Genomic DNA, 23,333 nt, shown 5'->3' on the forward strand with positions numbered 1-23,333 from the left:
GGTACAAACACCTGCACGTGCAGACTTCATTTCTCTGTAAGCAGGTGATAGTGAACAGTCCAGATGCTCCGTCATGAGGGAGGGCTAGCTTGCCTTCTGCATCTTTTCCTCCGCTGTCTTTCTGGCATCTGCCATATTTGTGTTCTATAACAAATTAGGAAATAATCTGATAGGAGTATGCTACACTCTAATATTTACATTCAACAAACATTTATGCATGTATACTATGTGCCAGCAGCCATGATACTGATCACTTTTCATAAAAAGCTTCTAATCTGTAAGGGAGTTAGGAGACCTGCAGACAAAAGTATAGCTGGAAAGTTATTAAGAAAGTGACACAGAGGCACATAAGAAAGGGATGGGAACATTGTTAGAGGCAAGTAAATTGGGTAACTAATAGATAACTGATGAATTTTGTCAAACAATAATGTATAATTACACCATGTTTTAGGAACTTTGGAAGTTGCTAGGAATATGGAAGAAAAGAAAATAAGCTAAGTCCTTGCCCTGATAAAATTTAAATTCTAGTGAAAGAGATAGGTAATAAATAAGCAAGGAAGTAACTAATGTCATAAGATATTTTGTTTCCAACCAACCTTAACATGTTCTCTATGCTACAGCCCTCCTGAATTACTAGTTACGCTACACGTGAGCCATCTTCATTTGCATCTCTCAGATGATGTGTCCTTACACACAAGGATTTCCTATACTTCTAGTTTGATTTAGATGGTTCCCTCCCACCCTTCAAGGCTCAGCTCAAAAGTCAATTGTCCATTCAAGCATTTCCTCGTAATTCCAGGAAAAGTCAACACTATCACCTCTGGATTGCCATGACATTCAATACATTGGACCTTGATTTCTGCAGATGTAGCAATGAAGTGCAAGTATTTGCTTATATGCCTTTCTCCCATTAGACAAGAAGTCTCTCACAAGAAGGGGCCATGGGTAATTTATTCTTTCCATGCCTTGTGCCTAGAGATTACCTGCACATGGAGATGAACTATACCGTCAACCACAGTGACAACAGTGACACAAACTAAAAGTACCAACAATGCACTGGGCATTCTGTGAAGCAAGTGAATTCCAAACATTCCTCTGAGTTATATATTTTATTACTCTCTTTATTTTATAAATGAAAAAATTCAGACCCATGAAGGTTATGTGATTTGCCCAAGGCCAGAAAGCTGGTGAGGGATAAATACCTGATGAATGACTAAACAAATTGATTTTTAAGGTATTATTAACAAAGAACTCTGTGTACATGTCTGTTCCACAAAACTTAGATATTCATAAGGCATAAGTATCTGCTCAAATCTTTTTTTAAATTTCAGAAATATTGATTATTATCATTAACATAGCTGCAAAATCCAGTTATATAGAATGTTCCATGAACCTGAACAACGTATACGATTTTAAAACTTAGAGAATAAATGATCCACATGAAGGACTTCTGATGCATATAATTCCCAGAGGAGCAACTGAAGATCTTAGCCTTTATTTTTTCCTGGACACATATTTTCTCCAATTCTCCAATTTCTTGAAGATAGCTGTTAGAAGGAAATAAGGCAAGGGATTTAGGGGCAGTCATGAGACAAAAATAGAAACTTGCATTTTTTTAAAGCATGCAGTGTCTTTTTTTCTTCCACAGCACAATGTACTATATCTGTGACCACATAGCTGATACTCATTACATCTGGGACAATCATCGTGAACACCGTGGCTCATTTTCGTAGTTTACACATAAAAGTTGAATCAGAAATATTGACATTGTCTGACTTACTCAATTTGCCTGTATCACAGAGGCCCAGGGTTCATTGGATTATTGTGCACTCTTGTGCTCATGACCTTCAGTAGGGACAATAAAGACCAAGTCTGAACATGTTTATTCCCATTGGTCTGAAGTACTACACTCAATTTGTTTGTAGAAGTGTTGAGATCTGTATAGTAAGGATAGCATGAAAAGGTAGGATGTTCTTTTTTTTTTTTTTTTTTTTTTTTTGAGACTGAGTTTCAATCGTTGCCCAGGCTGGAGTGCAATGGCATGATCTCGGTCCACTGCAACCTCTGCCTCCCAGGTTCAAGTGATTCTCCTTGCTTCAGCCTCCTGAGTAGCTGGGATCACAGGTGCCTGCTGCCACGCCTGGCTAATTTTTTGTATTTTTAGTAGAGATACGGTTTTTGGCCATTTTGGCCAGGCTGGTCTCGAACTCCTAACCTCAGGTGATCCACCTGCCTCAGCCTCCCAAAGTGCTGGCATTACAGGCGTGAGCCACCACACCCAGCCGGATGTTCTTTTTAACAATGTCTTCCTGATATCTGTTTCTTTGTCACAAAATTATCTTTCATGACAGAAAGATGGAGAATAAAGGAAATTTTGACCATTCTCTCCAGGGTCATTTTAATCAGCCTACTGCCTTAGTATTTACAATATCAACAGTATTCATTTTGAAAAGTTCCTTTCAGTCATCCTAAATAAATGAACTGTCAGAAATGCAATCAGGGATGATGAGCTTGGGCATTGTCAACAGCCATGCTTTCAATCTTGATATTTTTAAGAATATTCATATTATTGAACTAGAAAAATATTACTTATTAGCAGTATTAAACTGGTTATCATTTCAAATTCATATAATTTTTCCTTTCAGCTAAAAACGTGAGGTAATAGTCAGGGACTGAGCCATCTCTCGGCAGGAATGAGGACTGGCCACACAAGACAAAGAGGAATCCATTTTTCTGCCTCAGGTCCAACTTAAAATTAGTAAGAAAGGCCCTAAAGAAGGGAAAAATTCTTAGAAGGGGCATTTATGAGCCCCTATCAAATCAATAGAAGCCTCAAAGGATTCTTCTTTGTTTCAGACAAAACCAGGACCTGTAACTCAAGGGCCATGACTGTTAAGATTTTGCAACCTTCAGGGAATGTTTGTAAAATATGTTAGTTACATTTGTTAACCCCTGTTCATTTCTTACTCTGAGTTGTGGTGAAACCCTTAAAACTAAATGGGAGGCATGAAGGACGCTGGAGGGCTATGGAAGAGCCTCCAAGGGTAAGTGATGGCAGGGAAAGAATGTGACTGAAATCTATAAGGCAGACCACTAGGAAGGGAGGCTGGAAACTCAAGCATGGGCTGATGCTGTGGTCCACAGGTGGAATTTCTTCCTCCCCAGGGAAGCCTCAGTTCTGCTCTTAAGGCCTTTCAACTGACTATATCAGGACTACATCAACTATTGAGGATAATCTACTTTACTTAAAATCAGCTGATTATACATATCAATCACATCTACAACATACCTTCAAAAAACACCTTGTTTAGTGTTTGATTGAATAACTGGGTGTTACAGCATAGCCAAGTTGACACACAAAATGCGATGGCTGACACCTGTAATCCCAGCACTTTGAGAGGCCAAGGAGGCTGGATCACTTGAGGTCAGGAGTTTGAGAACAGCCTGGCCAACATGGCAAAACCCTGTCTCTACTAAAAAATACAAAAATGAGCCCGACGTGGTGGTGCACACCTCTAATCCCAGCTACTTGGGAGGCTGAGACCAGAGAATTGCTTGAACCCAGGAGGCGAAAGTTGTAGTGAGCTGAGATTGTGCCACTACACTCCAGCTCTGTTGCTCTAGGCAACAGAGCAAGACTCCGTCTCAAAAAAAAAAAAAAAAAAAAGGTGTCCTTCATAATGCACCCCTTGTCATCTTGGCACCCATACACTTCTCCTTAAACCATACCTAACCTTCAAATAAAGATAATAACAAAGTCATCCTTCCACTTAATTTGATAAAACTATCCTGAATAAAACTGAAAACATAAAAATCTTTTTCCAGAAGAGGATGCAAAGTTCTTGTGTGAAGCCCACTTTTCTCTTTGATATCCTGTTACTTAAATACAGTGAGGTAAAGTTAACTTATTAATATATCTTATGTTAGATGATAAGGGATATAGATATATATATGTATGTTTCTTCTCTCCCTTATCTATATGCATATATATACACATATGTATGTACATATACACATATATATATCCCTTATCTATGTACATATATACATATATATATGTGTATAATCTCCTACTGGTTTTGTTTCTCTGGTGAGATGCTAATCCAGATTTTGGTGCAAGAGTAGGATTCTGGTATTTAAAATGATAGTACATTTCCTGTAGCCTGATAAAATATATCTATTATTATAACTTATGTATCTGAGAGCTTTAAACTACTTCCCTATTTTTATGCAATCATTTTAAAAATTATGGCTAGATCTAATTTAGGTTTGTTTATCATTGAATCTAAATTCAAGAGAAGAAAGCAACATTCATTCCAAAGGAGAAATTTTATATTTAGAGGTGGAGGTATCAGGGGTATTTTATTATAATGTCCTTGTTATCAAAAAGTGTCTTTATTCATGTGTGTGCTGCATTGAACAGCAGTGTCTCTCAAAGTTTGTCAACCAGAAAAAAAATGTTGAAACCTATTTTTATTGAGGAAATTTTGAGATGTCATTAATAATTTATGATTGATAAAAGGTCTTGTTTGTTTGTTGATGATTTGAGCTCTCTTTAAGAGTTTGTTTCAAAGGAACGAATACTTTGAATAAAAATTACCTGGATATGTTAAACGAAACCAGGTGAGGAAAACATGGTGGTGTTTAATTGTCAATAGATTGATACAAGATTGGATCAACACTTGATGTGTATAATTTTAGTACGTAGAGGTTTTGTGGGCTTTTTGAAGTTCAGTTTTTCTCTCCAAAAAAAAAATACCTAAAATTGTGGAAGTGCGTTTGGATACAGGCTGGAGGAACTTTGAGGACCATGTTAGGAAAAAATCTAGGTGGTGGGGTGCAGCAGCTTACACCTATAATCCCAGTACTTTGGGAGCCCGAGGCAGGCAGATCACTTGATGTCCGGAGTTTGAGACCAGCCTGGCCAACATGGTGAAACCCCATCTCTACATAATACAAATAATATGAAAATTAGCCGGGTGTGGTGGTGCATGCCTGTAGTCCCAGCTACTCGAGAGGCTGAGGTGGGAGAATCTCTTGAAACTAGAAAGTGAAGGTTGCAGTGAGCTGAAATCGGGCTACTGCACTCCAGCCTGGGCAACAGAGTGAGACCCTGTCTAAATAAAAAGAAAAAGAAAAGAAAAGAAAAGAAAACCCAGATTATATTGAACAGACTATTGATAGAAATATGGATTTCAAAGATGACAATGGTGAGGCTCAGTAGGAAGTGAAGAACATCATAGAGAAAGCTTTTATTGTCTTAGACAATACATATACAATCATAAACAGAATATTGGTAAAAATACGAACATTAAAGCACTGCTAGTGAGAACTCAGTCAGAAACGAAGAACGTATTATTAAAAGTTGGAGGAAAAGAAATTTTTGTTATACAGTGGCAGAAACTGTAATTCCGAATTGTGTTCTATAGTTGTGTGGAAAGCATAACTTGTATGCGATGAACTTGGATATTTAGCTGAGATTTCCAAGAAAAGTGTTGACAATGTGACCTTGTTTCCTCTTGCTGCTTTTAGTAAAATGTGTGAGGAAAGAGAAATTTGAGGTAGGAGCTATTAAGCAAAAAGGAACCAGCATTTGGTGATTTGAGAGGTACCCAGCCTATTCATATTGCAAAGGATGCTAAAATTTAGGAAATTCACTGTTGAGAATACATGCTCTGGAGAGAATTCTAAGAGTTTACTCATGAATTCACTCAATCACTCCGACAGAGCTAAGAATAGAGACAGGATTATCCAGGAAAGATCTGTGGAGTATCCTGCTCTCTAATGGCATAGATCTCCGTAACATACACAGGCGATCCACAAGGTTTTTGATACTGTTGTATAAGCTGAAACCCTGCCAGCACCGACTGAAGGGAAGAGAGGTAGGGCAAGTGAAAAAGGGCTGTTGGACTTTTAAAATTCTATACTTAGGAAATGAATTGATGGTGCTACTCAGGTTAACTTTGTTTAAACATGAGTCCTTCAGGAAAAAAAAAAAAAAAAAGGAAGGATAACTCTGAGTGCAGCAGCCTGAGTACAGAGGCAGAGGTCAGAGGTGTAGAATCAGAGACTAGAGCTATAGGAACAGAAGTCTGCAGAGTTTCTGAAGGTCCAGAGGACAGAGCCTTGAGCCCCAGAAACTGAACAGAACTTGCCCTGCTGAATTTCAAACTTGCTTGGGGCCAATTACCCCCTTTATTCCTTCTATTTTTTCCCTTTTGAAAAGGGAATGTCTATTCTATGCCTGCCCCACCAATGTATTTTAGAAGCAGATAGCTTGTGTCCTAGTTTCACAAGACCACTGATGGTTAGGAATTTTGCCTCTAGATAATAATACTCACCCATACCTGACTGGAGGATTTAGACGATGATGTTTGGAACTGTTTGAGCTGATGATAATTAGATAGGATTTTGAACCTACAGTAGATGCCATAATGGGTCAAGACATTCGGAGGTATTGGAATGACATGAATGGATTTTGTACATACGAAAGAGGTAAACTTGGAGGGGGCCAGAGAGTATAGTGTTGTTTGGGGTTAAATGGTGACCCCCCAAAAGTTATGCCCATACCATAATACCTGAAGTCTGGGAATGTGATTTTATTTGGAAAAAGTGTTTTTGGACATGTAACTAAGATCCACCTGATTATCCAGATGTGACCTAAATTTATTGACAAGCATCCTTATAAGAGGCACACATAAGAGAGACAGAAAAGAGGAGGAGAGCATGTGAAGATGGAGACAAAGTAGATGATGGCACCACAAACCCAGGAGTGTCAACAGCCACCAGAAGCTGGAAGAGGTAAAAAATGGGAACCTCTTCCTAGAGCCCCTGGAGGGGATCAGCCCTGCTGACATTTTGATCTCAGACTTCTTGCCTTTGTAATTGTGACAGTGTACATTGTTGTTGCCTAGAGCACCAAGCCTGTGGCAACTTGTTACAACAACCCTAGGAAACTAAAAAATCATCGCATAGTATAAAACGTGTAAGGGGTTCCCTGACACAATTTTTCAATAACATTCTGGAATATACATAAAAGAGTGATTTCCTCTTTTCAGAAGTCACCTTGGATCTCAAAAGCATTATGCTAAGTAAAAGAAGCCAGGCTCACTTACAACATACTGTATGATTCCATTAAGGTAACAGTATGCATTTACTCTGGAGAAAGCTAGAAAAATTGTAGTGCAAGAAAAGAGATTAGTGGTTGTTAGGGGCTCAGGGAGGAGGGAAAGGATTCTCCACAGAGGGGCGCAAGGCATCTTGGAAACTGAGGATGATGAATGTGTTCCATATTTTGACCATGATGGTAGTTATACACTTGTATAAGTTGGTCAAAGCTTACAGAACTGTATGCCTACAAAGGGTATATATTACTGTCTGTACATTATACCTCAATGAACCTGACCTTAAAACTTATTACCTTCTGCTGTTATACACTTATGTAACTCTTGTTTTAACTGCTTGTAGCAAGTAATTTGAAAACATATAAATGTAAGTCTCGGCCGGGCGCGGTGGCTCAAGCCTGTAATCCCAGCACTTTGGGAGGCCGAGACGGGCGGATTGCGAGGTCAGGAGATCGAGACCATCCTGGCTAACACGGTGAAACCCCATCTCTACTAAAAAATACAAAAAAACAAAAACAAAAACAAAAAACTAGCCGGGCGAGGTGGCGGGCGCCTGTAGTCCCAGCTACTCGGGAGGCTGAGGCGGGAGAATGGCGTAAACCCGGGAGGTAGAGCTTGTAGTGAGCTGAGATCCGGCCACTGCACTCCAGCCTGGGCGACAGAGCAAGACTCCCTCTCAAAAAATAAAATAAAATAAAATAAAATAAAAATAAATAAATGAAATAAATGTAAGTCTCACATTGATATTTATATATAAGGGCAACAGACTTGGTTTTACATGAATTTTTTAGTTTTCTGATGTGAATCTACTTACTCTCAAAGGGCAATGATTTTCCTACCCTTGAGGATATACTAAGAAACATACACATATTCTGACCTTAGTTCCTAAATAAGATTTTTTTAAAATGTTTTGCTAATTAAGTATATAACATCCAACAGTGACTACTTTGTTTAGTTTAACTTCACAAAATTTTTTTAGTATTTTATGTAGAAGGCACTATGCTAAGTGTAGGACTGGAAGTAAAAGTGGTTACAGAGAAAATTAAGGAACAATTCTTCAAAACTTAGGTGTATAAAATAAGAAGCAAGTAACTCTAAAAAAAAAAAAAAAAAAAAAGATTCAGGACAGGCATGGTGGCTCATGCCTGTAATCCCAGCACTTTGGGAGGCCGAGGTAGGCAGATCACTTGAGGTCAGGAGTTTGAAACCAACCTGGCCAAGGTGATGAAACCTTGTCTGTACTAAAAATACAAAAATTAGCTGGACGTGGTGGTGCACACCTGTAATCCCAGCTACTTGGGAAGCTGAGGCAGGAGAATTGCTTGAGCCCAGGAGGTGGAGGTTCCAGTGAGCCGAGATCGGGCCACTGCATTCTAGTCTGGGCAACAGAGTGAGACTCCATCTTAAAAATAAATAAAATAAAATAAAAACAAATTCAAACAAAATGTTTTAGGGTCTTGGAAGAGAAAGCAATTATAACCAGTGAAAGTATCTCTTTTAAATAGGTGAAATGATTTTTTAAATGGATAATGTGTGATGTGAATTTCAATAAGAGGGGGCATTTCAGGTAGAAGGAACTGCTTGGGCAAAGGTGCAGAAATAGCAACATACTCTGGGAGCAGTGAATAGTCTCTTTGACCAGAAATTAGAGTACATGCAGAGGAGCGAGAGAAAAACTGGACAGTGGATTTAAAATAGTGTTCTGCATGTCTTAAATGCCAAGTTGAGGCATTTATATTTAAGTAGGTGGTCAGTGGGGAGTTATTAATGCATCTATTTAGCATTTGAGAATTTGAAGAATCTGATAAATTCTATGAGTATATTCCTTTCAAAAAGCACACAGGTATATAAAATGTTGCACACCATCTCAGGAGGTTCAGACATCTGGATCTCCTCCAGATTCTCCCCTCCCTGGATACCCCTGGATTAAAAAATTTTTAAGAAGGAGCTTATATGAAGGGAACTATGATTTCATGTTATTTTATTTCATTCCTCCATACATGATCAGAATGGAAAATTGGAGACAGTGACACAACTTAAACTCCAGTTTGAGTTTAAAGGTGTGTACATTAGAATTACCTACAGGGCTTATAAAACATCAATATCCCCAAGTCCCACCCCAAATATACTGAAAGTCTCCAGTGGCGGGGCCATCTGAGATACATTTTTAAGTACCTACCTGACTGTGATGCACATTTAACCTAGAAAAATGCTGATTTTGTGATGAAGAGGGCATTGTAGTGGACAGCCGTGTCTTTTGACTTTCCAGCACCACATGGAAGGGACAGGAAGAACTAAAGCACAAAATTGTAAAAGATATTTTTTTCAACTCCACTGATTCTCAAGATAATCCTGCCATCGGTACCAATTTAGGCCAAGCATAGGAACATCTTCAGCTACAGTGTGTTAGACAGGACTGATTTTACCCTGGAGAAAGCTGTCTCCTTTACATTAGCCAGAACATTTAAGAGGAACATTAGCATCATATATTCATAGTGTTGAAAGCTACTGATGGGTCCCAGCAGACTAAGATAAACAGTAATCATCCTTAACCTTAAATGATCACCTGCCACAGCAGCCAGAGACGCTTCTGCTCTGTGTCTTGATCTGAGAAAAAGATCCACAGTTACACTCACATATCAGTCAATCTTTCCACGAAGGATTTTGCAAACTGACAGTAATTGGCAAGGTCCTGGAAACAGTAGGGTCTGTTGCTTATCAGGATTTTATGAGATTCTGTTATCTTTTCATTTTTATAAAATAATCCATGACTGTATTAAAAAATACTATTGATCCCTGACATTTTGTTTTTCTTCCGACATTCCACACATTCATTTCCAGTTAGGAAGACAACATTTTCTGATTTAATATTAAACTACCAAATCAATGTATTCTGCATCCTGATCATTTTTTAACCAAAAAAACAAAAATATGTGTGAGAAATATGCTGATTAAGGAGTTAGTTGTTAAATGAAACTGCCATTTTCATTTTCTAGAAATTCCAAGCTTGCTCACTGAACATTTACATAGCAAGCACATATAATAGTGTCTGTACCTGAGTTTTCAGTTCACCCAACAATAGTCATAGTACCTGCCTAAACAGCCATTTTTATTCTTCCTTGGGCATAGGAGAATGTATACATTTATTGTTTCAGAGTTCCTAGTACTTCTTATCCTCTTCTTAAGAAACACTTCTTCTTTTGAAGAGCTCTTCCTTCCCCACTCTAGTCATAAGGATTTTTTTTAAGCTGTCAGTCACAGAACCCCACTCTGTCCTACACTAAATGAATTGTGTTATCTCACCTCATTAATGGGCCATCTGATTGACCTGAAAATGGACAGTCAGAGTTTCCTCCAAATATTTTTTTGAATTGGAGCTGGAGTAGGCAGGGAGAGCTTGATGGGAAGATGAAGAGTTCTCCCCTCTCTGATGAAGCTGAGAATGTCATTCTAGAGAGGCTAGCAACCATGTGCCCAGGCACACTGAGAAATCAGAAGTGTACAGTAATGAAACCATCTCACAGAAGCAGAGGTGGTTCTTAAGGAACTCTTTCAGTTCTAAGAACCACCCTAATATGCTTTAATACTATGCTATTTAATATCGTAGCCAATGGCTACAAGCAGCTACTGAGCACTTGAAATATGACTAGTTCAAATTAAATTGTTCTGTATGTATGTGTAAAATATCACTCTATTTTAAAGACAGTATGAAAAAAGAATGTAAAATGTCTAATTATTATAATGAATATATATTGAAATTATATTTTTATATACTATTTAAATAAACTAAATCTTAAAATTAATTCCACCTATTACATTTTATCTTTTTTTGTGGCTTCTGGCAATTTTCATATTACATATGAATCTCAAATTTTATTTCTATTGAAACAGCACTACTCTCTGGTGAACTTGTGTTTTTTGTTTGTCTTTTTCTGTATTTGTTTAGCTACTTTGGGTGGGGTTTCTGCCATTGGCAACCAACGGAGCCCCAGTTGATGCCATAATTGGTAACAGAACCATAGGCATTGCTGGGGACAGATCCAAAATGTGGAATTGTCTGTGTCCAGGTGTAAAGAGGACAAGGAGGTTTCCTCCACTCTGAGTTAGAGAACTCAGTAGCAAAGCAGTTAGTTAATCATTGTTCATTGTTCATTGTTATGCGGATCCTGTGCCTATTCCCACTGAGTTTAAAACTTTATGGGACTTGGTAGAAAGAAAACAGGAATTTGGAAGTATTGGTTACTTCTCATCAACAAAAAGTACAGCTTCAATAAGGCATTGCAACAACAACAACAACAATAACAACAACAACAACAAATGGACCAAGCAGAGCCATCTAAAAGTGGAGCAGGAGAAAGACACAGCTCTACTCAAAAGGCCCTTTTCTGCTACTGGACATGCTCTGGATTTCAAAAGGCAACTCACTGCACCCAATTCCAGTAAATGTTCAACCAGAATGGAGAAACCAGATTCCCTAGATGTTTCCAAAGCACTTGTACCTCGCAAACATCATTCTCCTTTCCCCAGATTATAAAGCATATTGGGAGTACCTGGGGCAGAGGGGTCCTTAACCTTGCCTCATCCCCAGTGCCATCATGCAGTCGGAGATCAAATCAAGTCCCATAAGGATGGGTAGCACCCCTGAAGAGTCACCAAGAAACCACAACTATGAAGGGGCAGAAGCCCAGATTCAAACATCTTGCTCTGACATCAGTTACTAGCAAAAGGAATTCCTAAACAAGCAACCCACTGGGATTTTAAGGAAGTTCTATTGTCACCATCATCACTCCCAAACAAATAAACAAAACACAAAACAAGTCTGACTGAAAGAGATACAAGACAACTCATTGTTTAGGGCAATTTTTGAAGCTCTATATCACTGCCAACAGGAAATGCACAGCTAAGAAGTTGTCAGTCCTATGGCAAAGATGCCTGACTGTCCACCAGAATTGTTTCCCTTCTTCAGGCACACTGCTAGTCTCCCTTACACTTAGTTGTGGTCCTTTGACTATCTTCAATGGCATATGAGAAGAAGCGATGTCTCCCTCTTCCAGTCCTAGCCCATGAAAACTTTGCACACGTTCTTCTTCATGCTCTTTCTCTCTTCTAGTTAACAGGACTTGAGAAGATCACCAGGTCAACTTTGTAAATCATGCGTTGAAGGTGGTAAACACTACAACCTTCCTGGACTATGATGTAAGCAAGATATAAACTTCTGTTTTGCTGAATATTTACATGTTTGATGTCACAGCCCAATGAAATATATCTCCCAGAACGTAAATCCTCCCAAATATCCTTGATAACCAAATCATGTAGGACACTGAGCAAATTAAACTTTTTGGTAGATAACAGTCAAGCCAACCCAAAATGACTACCTACTAGATTATTTATTTCCATAAAGGGAAGTCTGCAAATAGAGGTAAATTGCTTACCTAGCAAGATAAAGATAGTGTCACTAGGGGCTGCTTCTCTGGCTCCTAATCCTAATTTTAATTTTTTTTTTTTCCATAGGTTACTGGAGAGCAGGTGGAGTTTGATTTCATGAGTAAGTTCGTTAGTGGTGACTTGTGAGATTTTTGGTGCACCCATCACCCAAGCATTATACACTGCACCCAATTTGTAGTCTTTCATCCCTCACTCCTTTTCCACCCTTTCCTCCTGACTCCCCAAGGTTCATTGTGTCATTCTTATGCCTTTGCATCCTCATGACTTAGCTCCCACTTATGAGTGAGAACATAAGATGTTTGGGTTTCCATATCAGGGATACTTCACTTAGAATAATAGTCTCCAGTCTCATCTAGGTCACTGCGAATGCCATTAATTCATTCCCTTTTTATGGCTGAGTAGTATTCCATCATATATGTGTGTGTGTGTGTGTGTGTGTGTGTATATATATATACACACACCTCTCTCTCTCATATATATGCCACAGTTTCTTTGTGTCCTCATTGGTTGATGGGCATTTGGGTTGGTTCCACATTTTTGCAATTGCAAATGTGCTGCCATGAACATATGTGTGCAATTATCTTTTTTGTATAATGACTTCTTTTCCTTTGGGTAGATACCCAGTAGTGAGATCGCTGGATCAAATGACAGTACTACTTTTAGGTGAGGAATCTCCGACTGTTTTCCATAGTGGTTGTACTAGTTTACATTCCCACAAGCTGTGTAAAAGTGTTCCCTTTTCACTGCATCCACACCAGCATCAATTATTTTTTAATTTTTTGACTATGGCCATTCTTGCAGGAGTAAAGTGGTATCGTATTGTGGTTTTGATTTGCATTTCCCTGATCACTAGTGATTTTGAGCATTTTTTCATATGTTTGTTGGACATTTGTATATCTTCTTTTAAGAATTGTCTCTTCATGTCCTTAGCCCACTTTTTGATGTAACTGTTTGCTTTTTCTTGCTCATTTGTTTGAGTTTGTTGTAGATTCTGGATATTAGTCCCTTTTCAGATGTATAGATTGTGAAGATTTTCTCCCACTCTGTGGGTTGTCTGTTTACTCTGCTGACTGTTCCTTTTGCCATGCAAAAGCTCTTTAGTTTAATTAAGTCCAAGCTATTTATCTTTGTTTTTATTGCATTTGCTTTTGGGTTCTTGGTCATGAAATCCTTGCCTAAGGCAATGTCTAGAAGAGTTTTTCCAATGTTATCTTCTAGAATTTTTATAGTTTCAGGTTTTAGATTTAAATCCTTGATCCATCTTGAATTGATTTTTGTATAAGGTGAGAGATGATGATCCGGTTTCATTCTTCTAAACATGGCTTGCCAATTGTCCCAGCACTATTTGTTGAATAGGTGGCCTTTCCCCACTTTATGTTTTCATTTGCTTTGTCGAAGATCAGTTGGCTATAAGTAATTGGGTTTATATCTGAGTTCTCTATTCTGTTCCATTGGTCTATGTGCCTACTTTTATACCAATACCATGCTGTTTTGGTGACTATGGTCTTATAGTATAATTTGAAATCAGATAATGTGATCCCTCCAAATTTGTTCTTTTTGCTTAGCCTTGCTGTGGCGATACAGGCTCCTTTTTGGCTCCATGTGATAATGGTGGTGGTATTTTTATGGGAATTGCATTGAATTTGTAGATTGCTTTTGGCAGTATGATCATTTTCACAATATTGATTCTATCCATCCATGAGCATGGAATGCATTTTCATTTGTTTGTATTGTCTATAATGTCTTTCAGCAGTGTTTTGTAGTTTTCCCTGTAGAGTTCTTTCACCTTCTTGGGTAGGTATATTCCTAAGAATTTCCTTTTCTTTCTTTCTTTTTTTTTTTTTTTTTTTTGCAGTTATTGTATTGAGTTCTTGATTTGATTCTCACCTTGATTGCTGTTAGTCTACAAAAGAGCTACTGATCTGTGTACATTAACTTTGTATCCAGAAATTTTGCTGAATTCATTTATCAGTTCTAGGAGCTTTTTGGAGGAGTCTTTAGGGTTGTCTAGGTATACAATCATATTATCAGCAAACACAAACACTTTGACTTCCTCTTTACCGATTTGGATGCCCTTTATTTCTTTCTCTTATCTGATTACTCTGGCTAGGACTTCTAGTACAATGTTGAACAGGAGTGCTGAGAGTGGGCATCCTTGTCTTGTCCCCATTCTCAGAGTTGATGCTTTCAACTTCTCGCCATACAGAATGATGATAGCTGTGCATTTTTTATAGATGGCTTATATTACATTGAGGTCTGTCCCTTGTATGCTGATTTTGCCAAGAGTTTTAATCACGAATGAATGCTGGATTTTGTTGAATGCTTTTTCTGCATCTATGGAGATGATAATGTGATTTTTGTTTTTGATTCTGTTTATGTGATGTATCACATGTATTGACTTGCATATGTTAAACCATCCCTACATCCCTGGTATGAAACCCACATGATCATGGTAAATTGTCTTTTTGATATGTTGTTGGATTTGGTTAGGTAGTATTTTGTTAAGGAGTTTTGCATCCATGTTCATCAGAGATATTGGTCTGTGGGTTTCTGTTTTCGTTATGTCTTTCCTGGTTTTGAGATTAGGGTGATACTGGTCTCATAGAATGATTTAGGGAGGATTCCCTCTTTATCTGTCTTGTGGAATAGTGTCAGTAGGATTGGTTTCAATTCTTATTTGAATGTCTGGTAGAATTCTACTGTGAATCTATCTGGTCCCTTCTTTTTGTTGATAATTTTTTTATTACCACTTCAATCTTACTGCTTATTATTGGTCTATTCAGGATATCTGTTTCTTCCTGATATAAGCTAGGAGGGTTGTATCTTTCCAGGAATTCATCTATCTCCTGTAGGTTTTCTTGTTTATGCACATAAAGGTGTTCATAGTAGCCTTGAATGATCTTTTGTATTTCTGTGGTGTCAGTTGTAATATCTCCTGTTTTGTTTGTAATTGAGCTTATTTGAATCTTCTCTCTTTTTTTCTTGGTTAATCTTGCTAATGATCTATCAGTGTTATTTATCTTTTCAAATAACCAGCTGTTTGTTTCATTTATCTTTTGTATTTTTTGCTATTACAATTTCATTAGTTCTGCTCTGATCTTGGTAATTTCCTTTCTTCTGCTGGGTTTGGGTTTGGTATGTTCTTATTTCTCTAGTTCCTTGAGGTGTGACCTTAGATTGTTTTTGTTCTTTCAGACTTTTTGATGTAGGGATTTAGGGCTATGAACTTTCCTTTTAGCATTGCCTTTGCTGTATCCCATAGGTTTTGAAAGGTTGTGTCACTATTGTCATGTGGTTCAAAGAAGTTTTTGATTTTCATCTTGATTTCATTGTTGATCATTCAGGAACAGGTTATTTAATTTCCATGTTTCAATCAATCTGGAGTTTCAAATCAATTTGGAGTTGATTTCCAGTTTTATTCCACTGTGGTATAACAGGGTGCTTGATATCATTTTGATTTTCTTAAATGTATTGAGGCTCATCTTGTGGCCTATCATATGCTCTATCTTGGAGGAAGTTCCATGTGTTGTGGAATGCAAAATAGATTCTGTGGTTGTTGGGTAGAATGTTCTGTAAGTATCTTTTAAGTCAATTTGTTCCAGTATATAGTTTAAATCCATTATTTCTTTGTTGAATTTTTGTCTTGATGACCTGTCCAGTGTTGTCAGTGGGGTATTGAAATTCCCCACTATTATTGTGTTGCTGTCTATCTCATTTCTTAGGTCTAGCAGTAATTGTTTAATAAATTTGGAAGCTCCAGTGTTAGGTGCATATTTATTTAGGATTGTGATACATTTAGGATTTTATCATTATATAATGTCCCTCTTTATCTTTTTAACTGCTGTTGCTTTAACGTTTGTTTTGTCTTATATAATAATAGCTATTCCTGCTCACTTTCGGTGTCCATTTGAATGTAATATCATTTTCTATTCCTTTACCTTAAGTTTATGTGAGTCCTTATATGTTAGGTGAGTCCCTTAAAGGCAGCAGATAGTTGGTTGTTGAGTTCTTATCCATTCTGCAATTCTGTATCTTTTAAGTGCAGAATTTAGGACATTTACATTCAACATTAGTATTGAGATGTGAAGTACCATTCCATTCGTCATGCTATTGGTTGCCTTGGATTTTTGTTTTTTGGAGTTTTTTAAATTGTATTTTTGTTTTATAGGTCCTGTGAGGTTTATGCTTTAAAGAGATGCTGTTTTGATGTGTTTTCAGGATTTGTTTCAAGATTTAGAGCTCTTTTTAGCAGTTCTTATAGTGCTGACTTGGTAGTGGCAAATTCGCTCAGCATTTGTCTGAAAAAGGCTGTATCTTTCCTTCATCTATGAAGCTTAGTTTAGCTAGATACAAGGTTCTTGTCTGATAATTTTGTGTTTAAGGAGGCTGAAGATAGGGCCCCAATCCTTTCTAGCTTGTAAGGTTTCTGCTGAGAAATCTGCTGTTAATCTGATAGATTTTCCTTTATAGGTTACCTGGTGCTTTTGTCTCACAGTTCTTAAGATGGTCTTAACTTTAGATAACTTAATGACAATGGGCCTATGCAATCATCTTCTTGTGATGAATTTCCCAAGTGTTCTTTGAGCTTCTTGTATTTGGATGTCTAGGTCACTAGCAAGGCCATGGAAATTTTTCTCTATTATTCCCCCAAATATGTTTTCCAAACTTTTAGATTTCTCTTCTTCTTCAGGAACGTCAATTATTCTCAGGTTTAGCCATCTGGCATAATCCTAGACTTCTTGGACGCTTTGCTCATATTTTCTTAGTCTATTTTCTTTGTCTTTGTTGGATTGGGTTAATTTGAAGACCTTGTCATCGAGCTCTGAAGTTCTTTCTTCTCCTTGTTCGAGTCTATTGCTGAGACTTTCCAGAGCATTTTGGCATTTCTATAAGTGCATCCATTATTTCCTGAAGTGTTGATTGTTTCTTATTTATGCTATCTGCTTCATTGAAATGTCTCCCTTTACTTTTTGTATCTTTTTGTTTGTTTGTTTCTTTAAATTGGGCTTCACCTTTATCAGGTGCCTCCCTGATTAGCTTAATAACTAAGCTTCTGAATTCTTTATCAGATAAATCAGGGATTTTTTCTTGGTTTGGATTCATTGCTGTTGAGCTACTGTGATTTTGGGGGGTATTAAAGAACCCTGTTTTGTCATATTACCAGAGTTGGTTTTCTGGTTCATTCTCACTTGGATAGACTGTGTCAGAGTGAAGGTTTAGGGCTCAAGGTTGCTGTTCAGATTCTTTTGTCCCACAGGATATTCCCTTGATGTAGTACCCTCCCCCTTTTCCTAGGGATATGTCTTCATGAGAGCTGATTGTTATCTCTCTTCTGGATCTAGCCACCCAGCAAGTCTACCAGGCTCCAGGTTAGTACTAGGGGATGTCTGCAGAGTCCTGTGATGTGAACCATCTGTGGGTTTCTCAGCCATGGATCCCAGCACCTGCTCCAGTAGAGGTGGCAGGGGTGTAAAATGGGCTCTGTGAGGGTCCTTAGCTTTAGTAATTTAATGGACTATTTTTAATGGACTATTTTTGTGCTGGTTGGCCTCCTGCTGGCAGGTGGCGCTTTGAAGAGAGCATCAGCTGTAAGATGCTCTGAGAGAGCATCACTATGGGGTGAAACAGGCAGTAGGTGGGGCCTTAGATCTCCCAGGAGTATATGTCCCTTGTCTTCAGCTACCAGGGTGGGTAGCAAAGGACCATCAGGTGGGGCAGGGTTAGGCGTGTCTGAGTTCAGACTCTCCTTGTGTGGGTCTTGCTGTGGCTGAGTATTTGGGGTGTCTCCTGGGTCTTGCAGGAGCAATCCACTTCCTTCAGAGGGTCTGCATGTTCTCTCAGCTTTCCCAACTTATTCCTGCAGTCATTCTGGAGCAAAATTTCACTATGCAAGCCTCCACACACTGCTTTGTCCATCCGAGTGGGACCTGCAATCTAGTCCTGCCTCCCATTTACCATGATCCCCCCAGGCAAAATATATTTTTTATTAAAAGCTTTTGTTAACCACTGTGTGATGGTTAATTTTATGTGTCAGCTTGATTGGGTTAAGGAATGCCAAGATAACTGGTAAAACATTATTTCTGGATGTGTTTGTGAAGGTGTTTCAGGAAGAGAATAGCATCTGAATCAGCAGACTGGGTAAGGAAGATCTGCTCCCACCAGTGTGGGTAGGCATCATCCAATCTGTTGAGAAGCTTGATAGGACAAAAAGGCAGAGGAAAGGTGAATTCTTTTCTCTTTCTTCTTAAGTTGAGACATCCATCTTCTCCTGACTTTGGACATCTGAGCTTCTGGTTCTTGAGTCTTTAGACTACACCAGTGTTCACCCCCATCCGTGTTCTCAGACCTTCAGCCTCAAACTGAGAGTTATATCATTAGTTCCCCTGGTTCTCAGGCCTTCAGACTCAGACTGTAATTACACCACCAACATCCCTGGTTGTCCAGTTTGCCAATAGTATATAGTGGGACTACGTGGCCTCCATCATCATTGAGCAAATTCCCAACGTAAATCTCCTCATATATATCATGTTGGTTCTCTTTCTCTAGAAAACACTGACTAATACACAAAGGTTTCTTCCACTGATTGGCATACTAGATGTGTTAAGGGTGGCTAAATTTCTTATTTGGAACATAAATAACAGGGATCACAAGAAGCCATATTAAGACCTGAGAAGAATGGACATTAAACAGATATCATGGGCTCAGAGGTGGCTACAATAACTGGGAAGAAATGTGGGTTGTGTTCCACTACAGAGAGAGTGAATGTAGGTGTAATTGTAGGTGTAATCATTGCAATAGGTTAGAGGAGGGAATTTGGATAATTGTTTATAACTATAGGAGAATGTACTTCTATTTAGACATTAAGCTAGACAGAATCCAATCTTACGGGTCAAGATCCACATATAATTTCTAGACATCATCAAGAAACAACTTATGGTATACATGAAAGGACTAATCAAGGTTGAAGACAATATTTTTAGCAAATGTCCTTTTTTAAACGTTTTTTATTGTACCTGAGTACAATACATTGATATAATTATCTAGCTATATTCCAAAATGTTACAACATGTGGTAAGTTAGAACCAAATAAAACAAAAGATGGATCTATAGCACTCCTGTCAAACTAGTCTATTCAATGTTTTAAGGCATATTTGGAATACGATGAGGAAAATCACACTATCACCATTGACAAGAGATTATTGGAGGCATCAGCCTCTATTGGCCGCTATTTAATAGAACTACTTTCTGTTGCTTACATATTACATTAAATTTTTACAAAAGAGATGTATATCGTTCCAACTTAAAAACAGTTTATTATAGCACAATTATCATCAGAGATTCTAAAGAAAAACATCTTATAAAAATTACTATAAACCCTAAAGATAATTAAAAGGATAAATAAGGGAATGCAAGAGCAACCCTATAACCATAAACTTGACAATGCAGATGAAATGTACCATTTCCTTGAAAGACACAAATTACCAAAACTCACTCAGGAAGAACTAGATAGCCTGAATAGTCATATTAATTACAGAAATTTAATTCATAGCTGACAATCTTTCAAGAAAGAAAAACCCAGGTCCAGATTGTTTTCCTGATGAATTCTACTAAACATTTAAGAAGAAAAATGACCAACTACACATAATTTGCTCCAGAAAAAAGAAGAAACATTTCCCAACTCATTTTATGGAGCCAACATTGCCCTTTCTATACAACCAAGCACTCCCATTCCTACGTATTTACTCAAGTAAAATGAAAATCAGTGTTCACTTAAAATCTTACACCTGGGTGTTTATAGCATCTTCATTTGTAATCACCAAAAACTGGAGACAATATGGATGTCCACCAACTGTTATGTTCATACAATGGAATACTACCAAATATGCAACATTATGGATGAATCTCAAACATATTATGCTAAGCAAAAAAAAAAAATCAGTCTCAAAAGGCTAGATAGCATACAATTTCAGTAGTTTCCAGGGGATTAGGGTGAGATTGGATACGACCATAAAGGGTGACCATAAGATAATGGGAAATGGAGTGGATAATCACATAGAGATTACCCAACTCTATGCATGTGTCAAAATTCATAGGACTGTATACCTAAAAAGTATGAATCTTACTATGTGTCAATTATATAAATCTCAACAAAAAGTATAAAGATTAATATATATAATTTAAAATATATTTAGGCCAAGTGCAGTGGCTCATGCCTGTAATCGAAGCACTTTGGGAGGCCAAGGTAGGCGGATCATTTTAGGTCAGGAGTTCAAGACCAGCCTGGCCAACATGGTGAAACCCTGTCTCTACTAAAAATACAAAAATTAGCTGGGTATGGTGGCATGTGCCTGTAGTCCCAGCTACTCCAGAGGATGAGGCAGGAGAATCGTTTGAACCTGGGTGGCAAAGGTTGCAATAAGCTGAAATCACACCACTTGTACTCCAACCTGGGCAACAAAGAAAGACTCCATTAAAAAAAATATTAAATAAAAATTCAAAAACATCAATCAATGTCATTGACCACCTTTGTAGTTTAGAGAAGACAAACCATACATCACCTAAGTAGTTGCAGACCAAATTTAATAAAATTCAGCAAATTTTTGTCATATTTTTGCAAACTGGAAATAGAATAGAATTATATTAGCCTAAGAAAGAGCATCTACAAAAAGCATACCACAAGAATCCTACTGAATGGTGAACAGTCAAAATAGTTTATGTTAAGATCAGGGAAAATACAAAATACTCACTTTCACCCGCTTGTTGAACATTACACTATAGGTCTGGGCCAGTACAGATAGAGAAAAGCAAGAAAGAAGAAAAGGGCATAAGAAATGAAAGGTGTGTAACAATGAAGAAATTCCGAAGAAAATTAAAGCTATATCATTACAACTAGTAGAGATTAGTAAGGTTTACTAAATAAAAATGAATGCATTAAAGTCAAATGCATTTCTTATATATCAGCAGTAATCAGTAAGAAAAATATAATTTTAAAAAGTACATCATTCACAATAGCAACAAAACATAAAATACTGAGAAAAAGATATAATTTTCTACAATTTTGTACCATATTTTTCTAGATACTTTATGTTTTGGTACAAAATTGTAAAATTTTATTGAAAATATAAAATATATATAAATAGATGGAAAATGAATATAATTCAGTTGAATAGAAGACTCAACATAATCAATATGTCAATTTTTTCTTTCTTTTTTTTTTTTTTTTGTTTGTTTTTTTGAGATGAAGTCTCAATCTGTTGCCCAGACTGAAGTGCAGTAGCAAGATCTCGGCTCCCTACAATCTCCACCTCCAGGGTTCAAGTGATTCTCCTGTCTCAGCCTCCAGAGTAGCTGGGATTACAGGCACACGTCACCATGCCCAGCAAATTTTTGTATTTTTTGTAGAGATGGGGTTTCGCCATGTTGGCAAGACTGGTCTTAAAATCCTGACCTCAAGTGATCTGCCCACCTTGGCCTCCCAAAGCACTGGGATTACAGGCATGAGCCTCTGGGCCCAGCCAAGATGTCAATTGTTTTTAAATTTAGTCCAAATCCAATTTGGATTGCAATTCCAGTCCAAATCTCAATAGGATTTTTTGTTGAAATTGACTGGCTTATTCTAATATGCATTTGAAAGGACAAAGGACAAAGAATAGCTAAACATTCCTAGAGAAGAAAAATAGAGCAAGGTGGGAAGACTTGCCCTGTCAGTATAAAGATTTAGTATAAAGCTATAGTAGTTGCTAACATAATATTGCACCATGGTTGGAAAAAAATAGGCCAGAAACAAACCACAAATATATAAATCCTCTATTTGTGACAGAACAGGCTTTATACATCCGTGGAAAAAATTGATTATTTAATATGATAGTGCTGGAACAACAGATGAAAAAGTGAGATTGTATCCTCACCTCGTACTGTACACAAAAATCGGGGTGGATTAAAAACCTAAATGCACATAAGAATATGGTAAAAACTTTTAGAAGACCATTTAAAAATAATTTTATAACCTTAAGGTAGGGAAATATTTCTTAAATAAGATGAAAAAAGTCAAAATATACAGGAAGAAGACTGACAAATTTGACTGACTAATAATTAAGAACTTAGTTCATCAAAGGACACTAAAGAAAGGGAATAAAAAACAAGCCACAAACTATGATAGATATTTTCAACACCTAAATCTGAAAAGAATTACCCAGAATATATCTTTGTTAAAAATTCATATAGAACAATAAGTAAAAGACAAGTAATCAACTGAAAAAAAAATGAGCAAAGGACTTTGACAGGCATGTCTCAACAGAAGAAATATAAGTGTCTTTTATGAAACATTTGTATTATATAATATACAAAAAAATCTGGATTATATTTGCATGTAATATATAAGAGTTATGTGTCCCATTAGGGAATTAAGACATGCAAATTAAAACTACAATAAGAATCCATTTCAAACCCACAAGATTGAAAATATTTTAAAGTTGAACAATTCAATTTCGTTCGAATTTGCACCCAGAAGTGGGGTTGTTGGATCTTATGGTGATTCTATTTCTATTTGATTTCTATTTTCTTGGTGATTAGTGATGCTGAGCATATTTTCAGGTGCCTGTTGACCATTTGTATGTCTTCTTTTGAGAAATGTCTATTCAAGTCTTTTACCTGTTTTTTAATCAGATTATTTGCTTTTTTGCTATTGAGTTGTTTGGATTCCTTACATACTCTGTATATTAACCCCTCATCAGAATCAATATGTTGAGGGAATATCTCTACTCC

This window comes from Papio anubis, chromosome 4, assembly GCF_008728515.1.
Source record: "Papio anubis isolate 15944 chromosome 4, Panubis1.0, whole genome shotgun sequence".
Lineage (NCBI taxonomy): Eukaryota > Metazoa > Chordata > Mammalia > Primates > Cercopithecidae > Papio > Papio anubis.